Here is a 21881-nt window from a genome sequence, read left to right as displayed (position 1 = left end):
CTCGTGAGATGAAATTGAATTTTTTATTTACAAGTATGAATTGGTATTGATAAGTAGTTGAGCTAAATTTCTCGGGCCCGTGCCTTGCACGGTCATTCCACATCTAGTATATATATATATATATATATATATATATCCACTTTTACAGTCAAATTTTGAAAAATATGTTTTTCCTTTCGCAAGGTTGATTAGATTGTTTTTATTTGGGATAAAATATCCATCAAATAAACAATTTTTATTTAGCTCTTTATAGTTTATCACCATTCGAGCTTTTCCTCTTTTTATTTCAGCATGGTTTCTTACCATAAAAGCTGGGCTACTATGAAGACTTTTACTCATTCTTATTAGTTTTAGATTGAGTAATTCTTTAATTTGAATTTTAAATTCAATTTTATCATCTTCATTATAGAGCATGGGTTTTACTCTAATATATATATTGAAAAAACAAAATATTATTATTATTATTTTAATATATCAACAAGTCTTCATATAATCACATTCACTTATAATATTTTCTATTAGCCTCTTCCTATTAGGTACTTACTAAATTGTAACTAAAAATAAAAAAAATAACTGATAATCTCCGTCAAGAAAATGACTTCATATATATAAATAAACTAAACTAAACTAAAACAAAACAAAAAATATTAAGATGAACTGGGAAAATATCATTCTTAATAAGTGAGTTTTCTTCGGACATCCAAGAGGGTAAGTTTGTAATTCTTCCTTCTCCCTTCTTTCTTTCTTTGCCGCTTGTTCTTCACCGCTAGTTAAAACACGCACGCCTTGCATCTTGGCTCTTCCACATTTTTCATTCATGAAAATTCCATGTATGTGCCATGGAAAACAATCGATGCATTTTGTGCCTAAAATTGCAGACGAGGTTTCATTCGAATTCCTCAAAGAACTTGGTCGTACGACAAAAAGGTACTTCATTAATTTCCTATGTTCCCTATTTCGGAAGTTTTTCCTATCGAATTTACCCAGAAAATTCTTATTATGTCTTGTTTGATGTTCTGTTTGGTAATTTGAATTGCTAATTTACCTTTGTTTTTCTCTGTTTGCTTCTTCGTTTCAATATTCCTCAAATCCTTCTTTATCGCCTACACTCCTCTATTTGTATCTCTCTCTGAATTAATCTGTTTCTTCTTAATTTTCAATGTATGTAAGCAGTGTAAAGTTCTTATAGATTTCGCTAAAACTTTGAAAAGGTGCGCGCTCGCTTGCCCTTACGCCTCCCACTTCTCATGCTTACCTCTACGTATAGATAATGCTGCTATATGATAGAGTTGATGGTCCTAAAGTGTTTGATATAATTGATATAAGGTTATGTACATGCAGTTGTTACAAAAATAAAATATAAGAATTTGGATTGCCAAAGTTTACCATGCTTACTATGTATTCGACAATATGTTCGGAAGAAAGACGAAAGAAATAGTCATCAGTGATTGAGTACAATTAGTAATCGATACCGCTTAGTTATGGTATATTATTAGGTCGTAATTGGCTCCTAGCTGCTCTTTGTCGATTCTAGATAGAGCCCAATCAACCTCTTAAGATCAAGAACATCCTTAAGAGCAAAATAGTGGAATCCCGTGTCAATAAATGCATGAAAATTGCAGAATACTTGAAGGCTAAGAGATAAAGACTGAATCTTTAAACTTAGTAGAATACCACATCTCAAGAAATATGAAAAAACAATGCAAAAAACAAAGAGAACTTGAGGGTAAAGGCTAAAAAGTAAAGTGACAGCTTACTAAGAGCAAAACCTGGTGAATTTCATCGAAAGAAAAATATCAAAAAAATAAAAGCGCAAATAATAGTGGCAAAGTGAAAAGTGGAAATGGTTTGAAGTGTAGGAGTTTGATGTAGCTGGCGAAATGTTACTCAAGAACTCGCTCCTCGAAGGTTCTGGAGGCAACTCCAGTATCTTCTCATTAGTGAAGGAGTATTTTGTGACTTTGGATATCAATGTCTTTGTGCTTGAATTTATTCCAAACAAGAATTCTTTTGGATTTGTTAGTGCCATTGAGATCACTCGTGAGTGATAAGCTATTTGTTGACTCCATCAGTAAAGTTGGTGGCAATGGTGCTAACAGTTCTTTAAATTTAAGTAAACGAGGGATTCAGACTATGTACAGGTTGAACATTAGTGGTTCAACAATTAAACGGAATCCACTCAAGATTCAGGGTTCAGGAGGAAGTGGGAGGCGGATTCAAGTTATATGATCATTGCAGATGTAGGTTCAGAAGCCAAAAACCATTCCAACAATTACTTATGGTTCCCCAAATGACAGCTTTGTTGCTCAGCTTCTTGTATATGAAACAACAAGAATTATGAGCAACAGAAATGTTGTGGAGAAGTGATTGAACATGTTATGAAATTTGATATGGATCCACATTTTGATTATGTAATCTGCTTACATTTTTGTGAGTTTGACTATAATATACCAAATCAAAGGATCTTCAAAATTTATATAAATAGAAAAAAATACAGCAGACAACTACGACCTTTTCTCACAATCTGGGGAACAAACAAGGCATACCATGAAGATTAATTTGATGCAATATCCTCGAAAAGCAGCAATCCCTAGGTTGAACTTGCTCTAGATACAACGACCGGTTCTACAGGCACTGATGCTCTTTTGGATGGTTTGGAGGTTTTCACGTTGAGTCGGAATGGTAATCTTGCCTATATTGTTTTATTTTAAAAAAACTTAAAGAAGTTTTTAAGAGTCGCCACTTAATTTTTAAAGAAAAATTAAGAAAACTAACTTTTCAAAAGATTAAAACAGAAAATCTAATGAAAATTATTAAAGGGGTTCGGGGTTCATATTAATGTTTTAGGGAGGGTTTAAATGCATCTAAAACACCGCTAACTCACGGTTATCCAATAATTAACTATTTGGCTAGTTGATTTTCAAATAAAGGCATGCTTGACAAGTTTAGAAAATAAGCATAGAAATATTTTTTAGCGGGGAAGGGAAAATAGCATAAGGGATTACTTGAGAAAAATATTTCAAAGTAAATTAAGTATTTTTTTTTCGTCTTTAGAAAATCTAGAAAAAGACTATCTTTTGGGGAAATCGAAGTAGGAAAATCGTTAAAATTGACTAGCAAATAAGCAATTAAACAAATACGAAATAAATACAAAAAGAGAGAGGGAGAGAAAGAGTTTGGGCCCAAGTCTAGTTTTCTGCCGTGAAAATTTTATAAATGACATATATAAGACTAATATTTTCAAGTTATGACAGTAGCAATAAACAATTTCAGGTTGTAACATTTTATTAAAAAAAGTTTTAAAATAATGGTAAAAATCAATTTTTAAAAAAGAATAAAAAGTAAAAAATGGATATGGTTGTAGTAATTAATTTGAATACATTAAGGATAATTAATAATTGCCATAAATTTAGGAGATTCAAAACAAAATAGGAATATTTGTTTTCCTTTTTTTACTCAATCAGTTAAAAGTATTTCAAAAAGCAAATTTTCTTTTTTTTTCTTCAAATGTTTCTCTCTCCTCAATTTTTCTGTAATTGTCGTCATTCACGACTAGTTCCAAATAGTTTTGGTTCAAAAATCTTCATCTTGTTGTAATGGACGAATTCTTATCGATATTAATAAAATATGGTGGTAGATGACATCCTTCTGGTTAGTATTCACTGCGATTTATTATTTGTATTTTTATACTAATGAAACGTAATTTTTTTCATTTAAGAACAATGAAACTGAAAATTTCTAATTTCTAATTTTGCTTATGTATAATTGTTACGCCTCGAGCCTACACCGTAGGCGGGACTGACACTTGAGAACTATTGTTGGTCCCAAGCGAACCCTTGGCCTGACTTACTTACTCAGCGGAAGACTTAAACACAAGAAAACAGTCTTAAATGATAAACTCATGAAGTAAACTTAGAATATTTTAAAAGAACATTCAACTAGCTAAGATGACAACTCAAGTCTCAAAACATAAGCCAATAACAAGGTAAAGACAAATGAACTAACTAACTGTCTATCTATGAAGCCTCTAATAACTGAGATGGTTGTTGGGACAAGACCCATGACATCCTAATTGTAACACCCCGTATTCAAAATAGACAAAAATGCAGATTTTGAGAAGTTGCAGGTGCAACTTACGGTCACCATCCACGGACCGTAGGTCAGACCACGGCCCGTGCTGGTGGTCCGTGGTTCACCACTGCAACCCCTCCCCAAACCAGCTCAGAAATTTGGCTAAGTGTTGACCCACGGCTGGACTTACGGTCCGTAGGTCAGGTCACGGACCGTAGTTCGTGTCCGTGGATCGATGCCCCAAAAGCCCAGCTTCAGTCCCGAACTACGGTTGACCAGCACGGACCGTCATTCGATCCACGGTCCCAAGGTCTGACCGTAGATCGAAGGTTAGCAGCCAGTTAGCTAAAAATTCTGATGGGTCAACTTCAGATAGTCATAACTTTTAGTACAAAATGAATTATGTGTCCCATGACCTATGGTTAGTTAGATAATTGAATTATCTTTCCAATGCCACCGAGTTTACTAAATTCCGACCTCCGAGTAAAAAGTTATGCCCGTTTTAGTGAAGGCCTGTTGAACAGGCTTGACTTACGGACGCAATCTACGGACCGTAGATTGACCTACGGGCCCGTAGGTCCAATCCGTAGATCACTCCGACAGCAGTTAATTTAGGGGTCTTTTGGTCTTTTACTATTTCGTTTAACCCCTTAGATACGTCGTTTAAACCCTAAATCATGAGGTTTTAATCAGTTTAAGCCTAGAAACATAACTAGAACTTATCCAAGTCAATTCATTAATCAAAACTTAGAAAATTAGAAGCAAGAGAGGAGAAAAAGGTCAAGAACCCTAGTTCAAGAACGCAACAAGGTTCCTTCAGTTCCAGCCCCGAAATCGAAAGATTTCTCTGTGGAATTCGTCACCAGGTATGTGGGATTTCACTAGTGGGTTCCTTTCGCCCATTAGGTCCCTAGAATTCAGTCAGATTCTTGATTTCATGATTATGAACAGACCTAGGGTTTCTAGAATTTCAATAGATCATCATGAATTAGTTATTTAAATATTCCAAATCAGATTATCATGTTATTGCTCAGTTTATCGCATGAATTTCAGAACCCTAGCTATGTATTTCTTTAGTTCTTGAATTACACATGCTTGGTCAGATATTTCAGTATTCAGTTATACATGCCTCAGTTTATGAATGCCTCATTATCAGATTAATTGTTGCATTCTCAGTTTGCACGTTCAGTTCGAGCTATCCAGTATTTACAGAATTTCAGTCATAACCAGTTAACTACTTAATTCATTGGGAGTAGCATAATACCGAGTTGGACTAGGGTTTCGGCGTACCCATATAGTCCCAGAACTACGAGCCACGTAGGTGTAAGTCTCCTCTGTGGGCAACATCAGTTTAGTGATCACGCCAGCATGCCTCTATACCTCTGGCATGGTATATTGGGTCCTCTCGATGGGGCGTATACATCGAACTCTACATTTAGCTCATGTGGTTTTATGTCGGTTATTAGTAACTCCCACAGTTCAGTCAGACTCTATTGCATTGACCATATTTCAGTACAGTCAGTATTCAGTCTCAGCATGTTATAAATTTGGTCATTGCATTAGTTAGCTCAGTATTCAGTATTTTCAGTATCTATATCATGTTCAGATTATTTCATTGCTTTATTGCTTTGTTCAGTTATATGTTATTTCAGCTTTACTCTATCCTGCATGCTCAGTACCTTTCAAGTACTGACGCATACGTGCGCTACATCTTCTCGTGATGTAGGTTCAGGTTCTCAGCATCCAGATCACGCTTAGATCGATTCCCGATCTTCAGTTCAGCAGAATCAGTTGGTGAGTCCTCATTCTTCGGGGACAATAGTCATGAGTTTCTTTTCAGTGTTTTAGTCTTTAGTTTCAGTTTTGCTAGACTTAGCTGGGGCCTGTCCCAGCATTTCTAGTCAGTTTAGAGGCTTATTTCAGACATAGTTAGATTCAGCTTAGTATTTTGAGTTTGATATTTCTTTTGTATTAAACTCTCAGATTTGATATATTCAGTTATAGTATATGGGTATTCCCCATCTTTTCAGATTTATTTATGAATTAGCTTCCGCATCAGTTTATTATCTTTAGTATGCTCATGATCATGCCAGCAGGGTTAGCTTGGGATCACTTGTGGTCCTAGGTCCCGTGTCCGCGTCTTGGGGGTAGCTCGGGGCGTGACAAACTTGGTATCAGAGCATTAGGTTTAAGTGTCCTAGGATGTCTGAAAAGCCGCACTAGGTAGAGTCCTTTTCATGGGTGTGTAGTGCGCACCACATCTAATGAGAGGGAGGCTACAAAGTGTCTTTAGGAAAAATCTTCATTTTCTTGTTACTCTTATCGTGCGTAAGGTATGATCTAATTCCATTCTAACTCGACGTTCTACGTTTCAGTGATCATGCCTCCTCGTAGAGCTTATGTCAGGAATGCGAATGCCAGGAACGCAAACGCAGCTCCTCCAGTTCCAGATCAAGAAGTCTCAAATGCTGAATTCAGGAATGCCATTCAGATGTTGGCTCAGAGTGTCGCTAACCAGAACAATCAGCGGGTTCAAGCTCCTGTGAATGCAAATGGTGGATCAGCAGCAGCAAGGGTCCGTGACTTTGTTAGGATGAATCCTCCAGAGTTCTTAGGATCGCAGACTGGTGAAGATCCCCAGAATTTCTTGGATGAGATCAAGAAGATCTTTGAGGTGATGCAGGTCACTGGGAATGATCGGGTTGAGTTAGCATCTTACCAACTTAAGGATGTAGCTCATATCTGGTATACTCAGTGGAAGGAGAATAGGGGTACAGATGCTGCTCCTATTACTTGGGAATGTTTCAGCGAAACCTTTCTAGACAGGTTTTTCCCCATAGAGTTGAGAGAAGCAAGGGCCCAGGAATTTATGAACTTAAGGCAGGGTAACATGACTGTCCAAGAGTATGGGCTCAAGTTTAACCAACTCTCCAGGTATGCTCCTCACATGGTTGCTGATTCCAGGGCTCAGATGAATAAGTTTCTCTATGGAGTGTCAGACTTAGTGAAAACAGAGTGCAGGAATGCTATGTTGTTGGGAGACATGAACATCTCTAGGCTCATGACTCATGCTCAGCAGGTTGAGGGTGATAAGCTTAGGGAACAGGATAAGGAGACTAAGAAAGCAAGAACAGGTAACTACGAGTATTCCCACCAGAAATCGGGTGGTGGAAACCGCTCGCATTTTCAGCAGAAGTCTTCGACTCCAGCCCCTTCATCAGCTAGTGTTCCATCCCCCAGGTTCCGTAATGATCAGAAAGGTAGGGCGTCAGGCTCTAAGTCTCAAGGTAGTGTTTCAGGCACCAAAACCTACCCAACTTGCCCGAAATGTAGTAGGAACCATCCGGGCGAGTGCCTTGCAGGTAAGGAAGGATGCTTTGGGTGTGGCCAGTCTGGTCATAGATTGAAGGATTGTCCTTCAAGACAAGGTCAAGGAGGAAATAATGGTAGAGCTCAGTCTACAACTTCAGCAGCACCAGCAGGTCGCCCGACTCAGCAGGGTAACTCTTCTGGTACTGGTGGCGGACAGCGCCAAAACAGGCTTTATGCTCTTCAGGCTCGTCAAGATCAGGAAGATTCTCCTGATGTAGTCACTGGTACGTTACGAGTCTTTGATCTTGATGTTTATGCATTGTTAGATCCAGGGGCTACTTTGTCTTTTGTAACTCCTTATATAGCAGTCCAATTCAGTGTTAGTCCAGAAACTCTTTCAGAACCCTTCTCAGTCTCTACTCCAGTCGGTGACCCAGTTATAGCTAGACGGGTATACAGAAATTGCCCTGTCACAGTCTCTCAGAAAGTCACCTCAGCAGATCTTGTAGAGTTAGAAATGGTAGACTTCGATGTCATTCTAGGCATGGATTGGTTACATTCATGTTATGCCTCAGTTGATTGTAGAACTAGGATTGTTCGTTTTCAGTTTCCAGACGAACCAATCCTAGAATGGAAGGGTAGTAGCTTAGCGCCTATGGGTCGATTCATTTCTTACCTTAAGGCCAGAAAGATGATCTCTAAGGGTTATCTCTATCATCTAGTTCGGGTTAAGGATTCTAGTTCCGAATCCCCAACTCTTGAGTCAGTTCCTGTAGTCAGTGAGTTTCCAGAAGTGTTCCCAGAAGATCTTCCTGGAGTTCCTCCCGAAAGGGAAATAGACTTTGGAATTGATCTCCTTCCAGATACCCAGCCTATCTCTATCCCTCCTTACAGAATGGCTCCAGCTGAGCTTAAGGAATTGAAAGAGCAGTTGAAAGACCTTCTAGATAAGGGCTTCATCAGACCCAGTATTTCGCCATGGGGTGCACCAGTGTTGTTCGTGAAGAAGAAAGATGGTTCTCTCAGAATGTGCATTGACTATAGGCAGTTGAACAAGGTCACAATCAAGAATAAGTATCCCATCCCCAGGATTGATGACTTGTTTGACCAACTTCAGGGTGCTAGTCATTTCTCAAAGATAGACCTCAGATCAGGTTATCATCAGCTTAGAGTCAGAGATAGTGACATTCCGAAGACAGCCTTCAGAACTCGGTATGGTCATTATGAATTTGTAGTTATGTCATTTGGACTAACCAATGCTCCTGCAGCTTTCATGGATTTGATGAACAGAGTGTTCAAGCAGTACTTGGACTTGTTCGTTATCGTCTTTATTGATGATATCCTCATTTACTCTAGGAATGAGGAAGAACATGCAAGTCATTTGAGAGTTGTTCTGCAAACTCTCAAAGATCGCCAGTTATTTGCAAAATTTAACAAGTGTGAGTTTTGGTTACAATCAGTTGCCTTCCTTGGGCATATTGTGTCTAGTGAAGGAATTCGAGTAGATTCCCAGAAGATAGAAGCAGTGAAACAATGGCCCAGACCTACCTCTGCTACAGATATCAAAAGTTTCTTGGGTTTAGCGGGCTATTACAGACGGTTTGTGGAAGGATTTTCATCCATAGCCTCTCCATTGACTAAGTTAACTCAGAAAAAGGTTAAGTTCCAATGGTCAGATGATTGTGAGAAAAGCTTTGCAGAACTGAAAACTAGGTTGACTACAACTCCTGTCTTGACTCTACCAGAGGGTTCAGATGGTTATGTGATCTATTGTGATGCATCCAGGGTCGGCCTAGGTTGTGTGTTGATGCAACGAGGTAAGGTTATATCTTATGCTTCTAGACAACTTAAGGTACATGAGAAGAATTATCCAACTCATGACCTCGAGCTTGCAGCAGTGGTGTTTGCACTCAAGATTTGGAGACACTACTTGTATGGTGTTCATGTAGATGTGTTCACAGACCATAAGAGCCTTCAGTATGTATTCACCCAGAAAGAGTTGAATCTTCGCCAGAGAAGGTGGCTTGAGTTCCTCAAAGATTATGATATGAGTGTGCATTACCATCCGGGTAAGGCGAATGTAGTAGCAGATGCTCTTAGCAGATTATCCATGGGTAGTGTAGCACATGTTGAGGAAGAAAGGAGAGAGCTAGCAAAGGATGTTCACAGACTTGCTCGCCTAGGAGTTCGTCTTATGAGCATATCAGATGGTGGTGTAACGGTTCAGAATGGGGCAGAATCTTCTTTGGTAGTAGAGGTTAAGGAAATGCAAGATAGTGATCCAATCTTGCTTGAACTTAAGGGTGCAGTCCACAATCAGAGAGTGGAGGTTTTCTCCCAAGGGGGAGATGGTGTACTTCGCTATCAAGGTAGATTGTGTGTTCCTGATGTGGGTGAATTGAGACAGCATATTCTCGCAGAAGCCCACAATTCCAGATATTCTATTCATCCAGGCGCCACTAAGATGTACCGTGATCTACGGGAAGTCTATTGGTGGAATGGTATGAAAAGAGATATAGCAGACTTTGTGGCTAAGTGCCCCAATTGCCAGCAAGTAAAGGTAGAACATCAGAAACCAGGAGGTATGACTCAAGAGATTGACATTCCTACTTGGAAGTGGGAAGTGATCAACATGGACTTCATCACAGGTTTACCTCGTACTCGCAGACAACATGACTCCATTTGGGTGATTGTTGATAGGGTTACTAAGTCTTCTCGCTTTTTGGCGGTCAAGACTACAGATTCGGCGGAGGATTACGCCAAGCTTTACATTAATGAGATTGTGAGGTTGCATGGAGTTCCTTTGTCTATCATCTCAGATAGAGGTCCTCAGTTTACATCTCATTTCTGGAAGTCATTTCAGAAAGGTCTTGGTACTCAGGTTAATCTTAGCACAGCATTTCATCCACAGACGGATGGTCAGGCAGAGCGTACCATTCAGACCTTAGAGGACATGTTGAGAGCTTGTGTGATCGACTTCAAGGGTAGTTGGGATGATCACCTTCCTCTAATAGAGTTCGCCTACAACAATAGCTACCATTCCAGCATTCAGATGGCCCCTTATGAGGCATTGTATGGGCGTAGATGTAGATCTCCAGTTGGTTGGTTTGAAGTAGGTGAAGCAGCCTTGATAGGACCAGATTCGGTCCTTGATGCTATGGAGAAAGTGCAACTCATTAGAGATAGACTTAAGACTGCTCAGAGTCGCCAGAAGTCTTATGCAGATGTGAGAAGAAGGGAACTAGAGTTCCAAGTTGATGATTGGGTTTTCCTGAAAGTGTCACCCATGAAGGGAGTGATGAGATTTGGCAAGAAAGGAAAGCTCAGTCCCAGATATGTAGGCCCTTACCGGATCTTGAAAAGGATTGGTAAAGTGGCTTATGAGTTAGAGTTGCCAGCAGATTTAGCAGCAGTGCATCCAGTCTTTCACATTTCTCTTTTGAAGAAGTGTGTGGGTGATCCAGCATCCATAGTGCCATTAGAGAGTGTGGCCGTGAAAGATAGCCTTTCTTATGAGGATGTACCAGTTGAGATTCTCGATCGTCAGGTTAGAAGGTTGAGAAATAAAGAAGTCGCTTCAGTCAAGGTTTTGTGGAGGAGTCAGTCAGTAGAGGGAGCTACTTGGGAAGCAGAAGCAGCCATGAAGTCCAAGTATCCTCACCTCTTTCCTTCCGATTCCATTCCAGCTTGAGGTAATAGTTCCTCTTCAGTTTTTCAGTCATTCATGCGAAAATTCAGTCTTAGAATCATGTTCCTTCAGTTTGTACTTGCATTTTCAGCGTATTTGCATGTCCTTGGAACTCAGTTCAGTCAGAAATTCAGTTCTCAGTGTTCAGTGGTAGGGATTGCAGCCCTCTCCCTCCATTTCAGCTAGTTTAGTCTTCATTCGAGGACGAATGGTCCCAAGGGGGAGATAATGTAACACCCCGTATTCAAAATAGACAAAAATGCAGATTTTGAGAAGTTGCAGGTGCAACTTACGGTCACCATCCACGGACCGTAGGTCAGACCACGGCCCGTGCTGGTGGTCCGTGGTTCACCACTGCAACCCCTCCCCAAACCAGCTCAGAAATTTGGCTAAGTGTTGACCCACGGCCGGACTTACGGTCCGTAGGTCAGGTCACGGACCGTAGTTCGTGTCCGTGGATCGATGCCCCAAAAGCCCAGCTTCAGTCCCGAACTACGGTTGACCAGCACGGACCGTCATTCGATCCACGGTCCGTAGGTCTGACCGTAGATCGAAGGTTAGCAGCCAGTTAGCTGAAAATTCTGATGGGTCAACTTCAGATGGTCATAACTTTTAGTACAAAATGAATTATGTGTCCCATGACCTATGGTTAGATAGATAATTGAATTATCTTTCCAACGCCACCGAGTTTGCTAAATTCCGACCTCCGAGTAAAAAGTTATGCCCGTTTTAGTGAAGGCCTGTCGAGCAGGCTTGACTTACGGACGCAATCTACGGACCGTAGATTGACCTACGGCCCGTAGGTCCAATCCGTAGGTCACTCCGACAGCAGTTAATTCAGGGGTCTTTTGGTCTTTTCCTATTTCGTTTAACCCCTAAGATACGTCGTTTAGACCCTAAATCATGAGGTTTTAATTAGTTTAAGCCTAGAAACATAACTAGAACTTACCTAAGTCAAATCATTAATCAAACTTAGAAGAATTAGAAGCAAGAGAGGAGAAAAAGGTCAAGAACCCTAGTTCAAGAACGCAGCGAGGTTTCTTCAGTTCCAGCCCCGAAATCGAAAGATTTCTCCGTGGAATTCGTCACCAGGTATGTGGGATTTCACTAGTGGGTTCCTTTCGCCCATTAGGTCCCTAGAATTCAGTCAGATTCTTGATTCCATGATTATGAACAGACCTAGGGTTTCTAGAATTTCAACAGATCATCATGAATTAGTTATTTAAATGTTCCAAATCAGATTATCATGTTATTGCTCAGTTTATCGCATGAATTTCAGAACCCTAGCTATGTATTTCTTTAGTTCTTGAATTACACATGCTAGGTCAGATATTTCAGTATTCAGTTTTACATGCCTCAGTTTATGAATGCATCATTATCAGATTAATTGTTGCATTCTCAGTTTGCATGTTCAGTTTCGAGCTATCCAGTATTTACAGAAATTCAGTCATAACCAGTTAACCACTTAATTCATTGGGAGTAGCATAATACCGAGTTGGACTAGGGTTTCAGCGTACCCATATAGTCCCAGAACTACGAGCCACGTAGGTGTAAGTCCCCTCTGTGGGCAACATCAGTTTAGTGATCACGCCAGCATGCCTCTATACCTCTGGCAGGGTATATTGGGTCCTCTCGATGGGGCGTATACATCGGACTCCACATTTAGCTCATGTGGTTTTATGTCGGTTATTAGTAGCTCCCACAGTTCAGTCAGACTCTATTGCATTGACCATATTTCAGTACAGTCAGTATTCAGTCTCAGCATGTTATAAATTTGGTCATTGCATCAGTTAGCTCAGTATTCAGTATTTTCAGTATCTATATCATGTCCAGATGATTTCATTGCTTTATTGCTTTGTTCAGTTATATGTTCTTTCAGCTTTACTCTATCTTGCATGCTCAGTACCTTTCAAGTACTGACGCATACGTGCGCTACATCTTCTCGTGATGTAGGTTCAGGTTCTCAGTATCCAGATCACGCTTAGATCGATTCCCGATCTCTAGTTCAGCAGCATCAGTGGTGAGTCCTCATTCTTCGAGGACAATAGTCATGAGTTTCTTTTCAGTATTTTTAGTCTTTAGTTTCAGTTTTGCTAGATCTAGTTGGGGCATGTCCCAACATTTCTAGTCAGTTTAGAGGCTTATTTCAGACATAGTTAGATTCAACTTAGTATTTGAGTTTGATAACCTCTTTGTATTAAACTCTCAGATTTGATATATTCAGTTATAGTATATGGGTATTCCCCATCTTTTCAGATTTATTTATGATTTAGCTTCCGCATCAATTTATTTTCTTTAGTATGCTCATGATCATGCCAGCAGGGTTAGCTTGGGATCACTTGTGGTCCTAGGTCCCGTGTCCGCGTCTTGGGGGTAGCTCGGGGCGTGACACTAATGAACTAAATACTAAAAACAATAAAAGGGATCCTCCGGAAGCAAAGAGGTTCACCAACAACTCTGGAGCTCAACTAAAATCAACGATGCCCTGAATGTTGATCCTGGTTACATGTATCTGCATCATGAAAAGATGCAGGCCAAATGACATCAGTACATTGAATGTACGAGTATGCGAGGGGAATACTAAAACAAGACATAAGTTTGATAGGAACTAAAAGAACTTACATGGTCTCAACTCAACTCAACTGAACTCATTTCAATATAAAGCAGTAAAAATAAGTGCAGTATAAAGTAAAGCTTTTAAAACATGGATAACACTTTGTGTATTGAAAAATACTATAGTGACTCTATTTGCATGCAAAGATACAATATGAACTCTGTTTATATATGAAAATACAAATAATTTGTGTATATAAGAATATAAAATACTTCTGTGGGAGTTACTCTAATCGACAACCATCACTTAAGAGCTATTGTGATGATACATCGTTTTGCCTCACACTGCCAGGACCGTCCTATACCTTGTCGAGGTATAGAACCTGACTACTAAGTGGATCCACTAGTCTATGCTAAAAACACTAATGAATCATGTAATAAGTATGACCCTTTTCTACCCATTGTGGCTACATGGTTTATGGGGGCTGGGAGTTGTCTGAACTCTCCCCTATATCGGTGCTCAATACTACTCGCAAAATAGAATACTAGCTCTTATGTTTAAAAACATAACTCTTTCTGTGGTTTGAGTTAATTGCTCAAAGGCTCCTCTTAGAAATCAAGTTTCCTCTCTTGCTTAATTGTGAAAGCATGTACTCTTTATTGAAAACTAGCTCAAAGGCTCTTTTGGAAATCAGAGTTTCATTTCTTGTTAAATGTGAAAACATTTTACTCTTTAGGAATACATAGTCCCGATATACTCTTTGAAGAAATGAACTTCAATCTTTACTCAACTTAAATTTTAATCTTAAAACAAAGTTAAAACATTTGAAAAAGACTTTTGAAAAAATCTAAGAACTTCTCTTGACTTGACTCTTGACTTCTCTTGACTTTAACTCTTAATTTTCCTTGAATTGAATTATGGATTCAAGGCTCATGATCTCATGTTAATGATGATTTCATGTTGTTTAGACGTACCTTAGAGTATAGAAATCGACTAGAAAAAATAGGTACGTTTCAAGGGAACTAGTATGGAAAGAAGGGGGAAAAAGTAGAAGACCTGGCGTCCCTGGTGCTCTAAGTGGCACGGGGCGCCAGGAGCAAAACTTTAGAACTGAAGTTGGGGCGCTCTGGCTGGCGCGGCGCGCTATAGGCCCAACTTCAGAGAACTTTGTGGGTCGCTCTGAGTGGCGCCGCGCCCCACCTCTCTGCCCAGGTGTTTGATGATTTTTCTTGCTCGTTTTTCAAATCTAAACCCTCTTTCCCCCAATCACTTAGATTCAACTACATAATCAAAATATGCAAGAATCTACCCAAAACGACACCTAATTACATGAATCAAAATCAAGAACTACTTAACAACTCCAACAATCAAGAACCCAATAGAAACTTCAAACAAATCCATCAAGAACTCAATTTCTAAACCTTCAAGAATCTAAATTCGTTGAAATAAAACATGATTGACGCGTGGGTTAACTAACCCTACACTATGTGATCTCACATACCTCGTAGGGATCACTCCTTGACGGAATCCACAATCTTAGCTTCAAGAGCTTGACGATTCCTTGCTTCTTCTCCTTTTCTTTTCTCTTCTCTCAAAACCCTTACTTAGTTTTCAAAAGCGTAAACTTCATCCCATCAGTTTAGACCCCAACTTTATTATCAAAAACGAAATTAATTAATTAGTTGGGTGGTGAAAAGACCATAATGCCCTTCAAAAGTCCGGTTTTGGCTTTCCTTATCTAGACAACCCAACTTCAAATGGACATATATATCTCACTTATACGAACTCGAAATCGTGCAAACTCAGTAGCGTTGAAAAGATAATTCAAAGATATTTTATAAGGTATCTTGTAGCACACCTAAATCATTTTGAGCTAGAAGTTATGGTCATTTGAAGTTGACCCAAAACTCATACTTAACTTAATTTGTCAAATTTCCAAATTTTTCATTCTTTCCAAAAATGATTCTTTCTAATTCTAGCTGCGGGATGTTATAATAATAGATTTAAATTGTGTTGCTTTTTGTATGAACATTTGTTTGTTCATATTACATAATATTTTTTGTGAAACTTGAATAAATATTGGTATGAATTTTTTGTATATTGTTTTTGTTACTTGTATACTGTTTATACCATGGATGTGCTGCAATTTTGGATTTATTTTTGAATGATTTGAGTATATTATTTTGTGATAGTGTATGAAATAGTGATGATGTTATCGTTATAAATTTATGAAATGTGTGCCAAAAATAAATGTATGAAATGTGTTTTATGGACTTTGTTCAAGAAATCTAATTTAGGGACTTTGTTCATTTCACCAAAGTACTTTAGAATAAGCCTATTTGAAATAGAAGGATCTGAAACAAAGTCACTGACGAGTCCACATTTGAGATCAGTAACTGCTGCGAATTCCTTAACCCGAAGCGTAGTACCGTTTATTTTGATGATGAACTGGTCATCCCTGTCGTTATCCGTTTCAATAAGTAGCAAATGACACAATTACTGACATTGAATCTTTATGGGGGGGGGGGTAGCTCGTTAAATGCACCAACTGGTGTTCCCAAAAATTGTTGAAACATCTCTTGCCCGAGGAATTTCGACAGGTCTTTAAAAACATTCATGTTTGTGCATGAAGACCAGTGTGTGTATGACTTCCTTCCCTAAAAATAATATTATTTAGAATTATATATAATTACGTTAGATCACAAATTTCATACCAAATTTAAATCAGTTTGATACCAATGTTAAAACATACTTCATACAACATTCATAAACCATATATTTAGTCAGTTTCATACCAATATTATTCATGTTTCATGCCACATTCATTGACATAAAAATATTAAAATTAAATATATTTACATTAGATCACAAATTTAATACCAAAATTACATCAGTTTCATACAAATGTTAGAACATACTCCCTCCGTCCCTATTTACTTGTCCATATTTCCTTTTTTGGTTGTCCCTATTTAGTTGTCCATTTTGACAAATCAAGAAAGGACAACAAATTTTTTCTTATTATACCCTTATTTACACTTCTTGAAAATTGTAAAAGTGTATGTTGTTTCCCTCCAATTTATTTCACTTTAATTCAAATAAGTGGTTGTAATTTTGAAATGAAAAGTTGTCATAAGGGTAAAATTGTAACTTCACTGTGCTAATCATTGTTGCCTTAATCTGTGTGTCATTTCTAAAGTGGACAACTAAAAAGGGACGGAGGGAGTACTTCATACCACATTCATAAATTATATATTAAGTCAGTTTCATACCAATATTATTCTTGTTTCATGCCACATTCATAGACATAATGAGAAGAATTTGAAAAATAGTTTTCCTACTAAAATGTGTACCAACTTCATACCAGATTTGGACAAGTTTCACACCAATATTAGTAATACTTCATACCAAAATCATATGACATTCAACATTTATCCAACTACAATTAAATTAATTTTGAAATCCAAATTTAATACCAATGTTAAACATACTTCATGACACATTGAAATATACATAATTGGAGAAATTGAAAGGAAACCTTTCTACTAAAAGAAATATCAATATTAGTCATAATTCATACAAACCTGAGTCATTTACAATAGATGCAACTAATTGAAACATTAATGTCATACCATTTTTGATAAAAATAATACCCAACTTAATATCAATTCCATGACAGTAAATATACATATGTATGCATATACCACAATAATTTCATGTCAACATTAAAACAAAATCATGTCAAACAATAATATGCATAATATAACAGTTTTGACAAAAAATCTACTAAATTGAAAATAAATTAAATAAAATATTTACCCTAGCCCTTTTTTTTTGCCTTTTTTGGATATTTAAATTTCTGACTTCTCCATCAATGTTGCTCTTCTTTTTTATGGTTTTGAAGGCTGACAAATTTTGACATTTGTTGCTTTTTTTCACTTACAATGAGTCTGAATCGGAAGGGGGTTCAACCATTTTCCCCTTCCTCTTTTGTCCCGTTTGATTTGCAGGACTTTCAATTTTATTTGCTTCACTCTTCTTCCCCATTTTTGAAACCTGTTTGTTTCCCTTCTCTGTAACTTGTTTCTTCGTTTGGGAAGTACCACCCTTTATTGTCGGACTTTCATTTTTGTTTGGTCGGAGCCTCTATTTCAACAGACAAACCCGCTTCTACTAATCTGGGCTCTTTCGAGGAGTATGCTCAGGTCTCTTCGACATGATTTGTTGAAAATCTTGATTCTTAGTGATGTGAATCAGCCCTTACTATTGATTATAGGATGAATATTTTCTCTTGAAAAGCGGTTTCAATTGCATATGGTTGAAAGAAGGTGAAAGATGAATTAAAAGTTTTTGAACGTGGGGTGGTGGGGTGGTAGTGTGTTGTGTTAGAACAAGTGTGTTGTTCTGGGGGTGTAGGATTACGTGTAATGGTAAAAGAGAAATAATAATCAATGTACATCCCTACATTGGAAAAAGCCTTTGATTTTAAAAACTATGTTTCTTTAGAATTTAATAAATTTCAGGGTTATCCCAAAAAGAATAGTGGTAATACTAAGTTTGCTTACAAACCTAGCATGCAAACTTATTACTATTCCAGACCCACTCCTCAAGATGTGCTTATCGAGGAACGAGACTGGAATCAAACTAGTACCTCGTATAACGGTTCTAAGATTTATAAATGGAACCTCGATGGTCTGACTGATAGACAACTTACTATTCTTGTTCATAGAATGATTATGTATGCAACTATCTGTAAAAATGTTAAAAACACAAATAGAAATATTTGTAAAATGATAATTGAAGGTTTTACTGGCCAACTTCGAGGTTGGTAGGATAATTCTATGACCGTTGAGCAAAAGGTTGTTGTGATTAATGCTACTACTAGTAGTGAGGGTGTTGATAACTTAGGTATGACTCTTGTTGCAAATAGAGAAGACGTCATTTATACCCTAGTATTAACTATTTTAGAACATTTTAATGGTGGATTTACCAATCAGTTTGAGATTGTTCGTACCCTGTTAAACGGTCTGCGGTGTAGAACCTTGGGAGAATTCAGATGGTATAAAAATACTTATTTAAGTAGGATAATGGAACTACCCGAAAATAAGTTTGACCATTGGAAAGCCAAGTTTATAGACGACCTTCCCCCATTATTTGCAATAAGGGTTAAAAAGATGCTTAGAAATGAGCATGCTGAAATTCCCTACCAGGATTATACTTATGATCGACTGATAGGCGTTTGCACTCAAGAAGGGATAAATTTGTGCAATGAATTAAAGTTATCTAGAGAGCTTAAGATGGATAAGCTTAGAGAAAGATCTCAGCTAGGAGACTTTTGTACCTAGTTTGGTGTACCTTATTCTTCGACTAATAGCAAAAAGACTAAACATAGAGATTCTAGAGGCTCCAATCTCGACAAACCTTATAGGAAAAGAAGGTCTAAACATAGACATAGTTCTAAGGAAGAACGGGACGAGAGAAAAACTTATCGTAAGTCTAATAGATTTACCAAGAATAGGTCTAAGCGGGAACTCGCCAAGATTAAATGTTATAAGTGTGGAAATTTTGGGCATATAGCACCCAGTTGCAAGCTTGAAAAGCTAAAAGCCTTAGAGCTTGATGAAGAAGTTCATGACAAGGTTTATAGTTTTTTATATACTTCTGGTTCTGAGTCCGATTATGATTCTGATTCGGGTTCAGAAGAACATATTGAGTTGCCTGAATCATTTGATCATAATCAGCATGATAATAATCAGCGTGATAATAATCAACGGGATAATATGAATGCTTGCAATACTTGCAATGGTGATACTTGCTTATGTGAAAATGATGAGTTCTTTTATAAACTGCAATCTCAATTTGAAGATTTGAATTTAAAGACTATTACTTCTGATAATGTGATAGAACTTCTGAAAGAAGTTACTGATAATAACCATCGTGAAAAAATTATTCAATTAGTTGTTAATAATACTGCTAGCTCTTCAAGAAATTCTTAAAAACAAAAGAATGATTTTGAATATGAATACTCTGCTTCTTATTCTTTGTCTGAAATTAATAACAGACTTCATAAACAAACAGTTCTTAAACAAACTACTTCTACGATAGATTCATCTTTTGATGATTTGAAAATTTGAAAAAGGAGATTAAATCTATTAAACAGAATCAAAGGATATGTGATCATCATCTTTCTCAGATCGAAACTGTTAATAACAAAGGAAAAAATATTGCTGAAGATTATACTCTTGCAAAACCTTTTAATCTTGATCCTAGACAAGGTATGTTTTTAGGAATAATGCAAATTGTTACTGCTCATAAATAGTATGTTAAATGCACCATTTTGATTGATAATCAATTTTCCATAACTAATGTTGCTATGATTGGAGCCGATGTTAGCTATATCCAAGAAGGTCTTATACCTACAAAGTATTTTAAAAAAATTACTCATATGGTTAAATCTGCTTCGGGACATGCTTTAGATATAAATTATAAATTTTCTAATATGCGCATTTGCCAAAACAAAGTTTGCATTCCACATTTCTTTTTCTTGGTTAAAAATCAATTATACCCTCCAATTATACTTGGAACACCTTTTATAAATGTTATTTATTCATTTACTAGTATAACTGCTAAAGAATTTTCTGTTACTTATAAGAATCAGAATATTAGTTATACTTTTATCACTGACCCTATTTCTCATGATATTAATGATTTAATTGATATGAAGCAAAAACATGTTGATTCTCTACAACTTGAATTGTTTAGTATGAATATATTTGATACTTTGAAATCCCTCAAAGTACAAGAAAAAATTAAATTGATTGCTGAACAAATTTCCATTGATATTTGTGCTGATCATCCTACTGCTTTTTGGAATCGAAAAAAGCATATTGTTACTCTTCCATATGAAGACAATTTCTCTGAGGATGATATTCCTACTAAATCATATCCTTGTCAGATGAATTCTGAATTAGTTGAATTCTGCAAAAAGAAAATTGATAATATGTTACAAAAAAGCTTGATAAAACCTTCAAAATCACCTTGGTCTTGTACTGCATTTTATGTTAACAATGCTGTTGAAAAGGAACGAGGTGTTCCCAGGTTGGTTATAAATTATAAACCTTTGAACAAATATTTGAAAGTGGATTAAGTATCCTATTCCAAATAAAAAAGATTTATTATCAAGATTATATGACACCAATATATTTTTAAAATTTGATTTAAAATCAGGATATTGGAAGATCCAAATATTTAAAGAACATTCTTATAGAACAACTTTTAATGTCCTGTTTGGACAATACGAATGGAATGTTATGCCATTTGGTTTGAAAAATGCTCCTTCTGAATTTTAGAAAATTATGAATGCTATTTTTAACCCATATTTAGACTTCATCATTATCTATATTGATGATATTTTGGTTTACTCAAAGACTCTTGAAATGCATATCAAACATTTAGACATTTTCAAGAAAATTGTTATACAAAATGGTTTGGTGATTTCTAAACTAAATATGAGTTTATTTCAAACTAATGTCAGATTTTTAGGACATCTTATTTGTCAGGGAAAGATCACCCCAATTCAACGATCGATTGAATTTGCGTCAAAGTTTCATGATATTATTACAGATCGAACTCAATTGCAACGATTTTTGGGAAGTTTAAATTCTATTTCTCTTTTCTATAAAAAAATATCTCGTGATTTGGCCCCTTTATATGACAGGCTAAAAAAGGACCATAAATCACCATGGACTGATAGTTACACCAATTTGGTAAAGAATATTAAACTTCGTGTTCAATCTTTGCTTGTCTAACCCTTGCTAACCTTACATGGCAGAAGATTATTGAGAGAGATGCGTCTAACACTGGTTATGGTGGAATATTGAAACAAATCAATCTCCATGACAAAAATGAATATTTGATCCGATTTCATTCCAGAAAATAGAGCGATGCTCAAAAGAAATATGCTACGGTGGCTCATGAAATGCTAACCATCGTCAAATGCATATTAAAATTTCAAGATGATTTATATAATCAAAAGTTTTAAATAAAAATCGATGCACAATCTGTGAAATTTATGTTTGATAAAGATTTTAAACATGATGCTTTAAAATTGATTTTTGCTAGGTGGCAGGCCCAATTAGCTCCTTTTGATTTTGAAATTCATTATAAAAAGGGGAGCGATAACTTTCTTCCAGATTTCTTATCTAGAGAATATCTATCTTCACAATGAGTTTTTTTATCACCCTTCTTTACTGATAAAAC

At 36.9% G+C, this 21881-nt stretch overlaps 1 pseudogene; it reads left to right on the top strand.

Annotated features, from left to right (window-relative positions):
- Positions 1 to 18073: 18073 nt before the first annotated feature.
- LOC125859067 (uncharacterized) lies at positions 18074 to 21849 on the top strand (annotated as a pseudogene).
- Positions 21850 to 21881: the final 32 nt, after the last annotated feature.

The sequence above is a fragment of the Solanum stenotomum genome, chromosome 3, assembly GCF_019186545.1.
Source record: "Solanum stenotomum isolate F172 chromosome 3, ASM1918654v1, whole genome shotgun sequence".
In the NCBI taxonomy this organism is placed as follows: domain Eukaryota; kingdom Viridiplantae; phylum Streptophyta; class Magnoliopsida; order Solanales; family Solanaceae; genus Solanum; species Solanum stenotomum.
The sequence above is the reverse complement of the archived record's forward strand: the minus strand, read 5'-3'. Positions and strand labels throughout refer to the sequence as shown.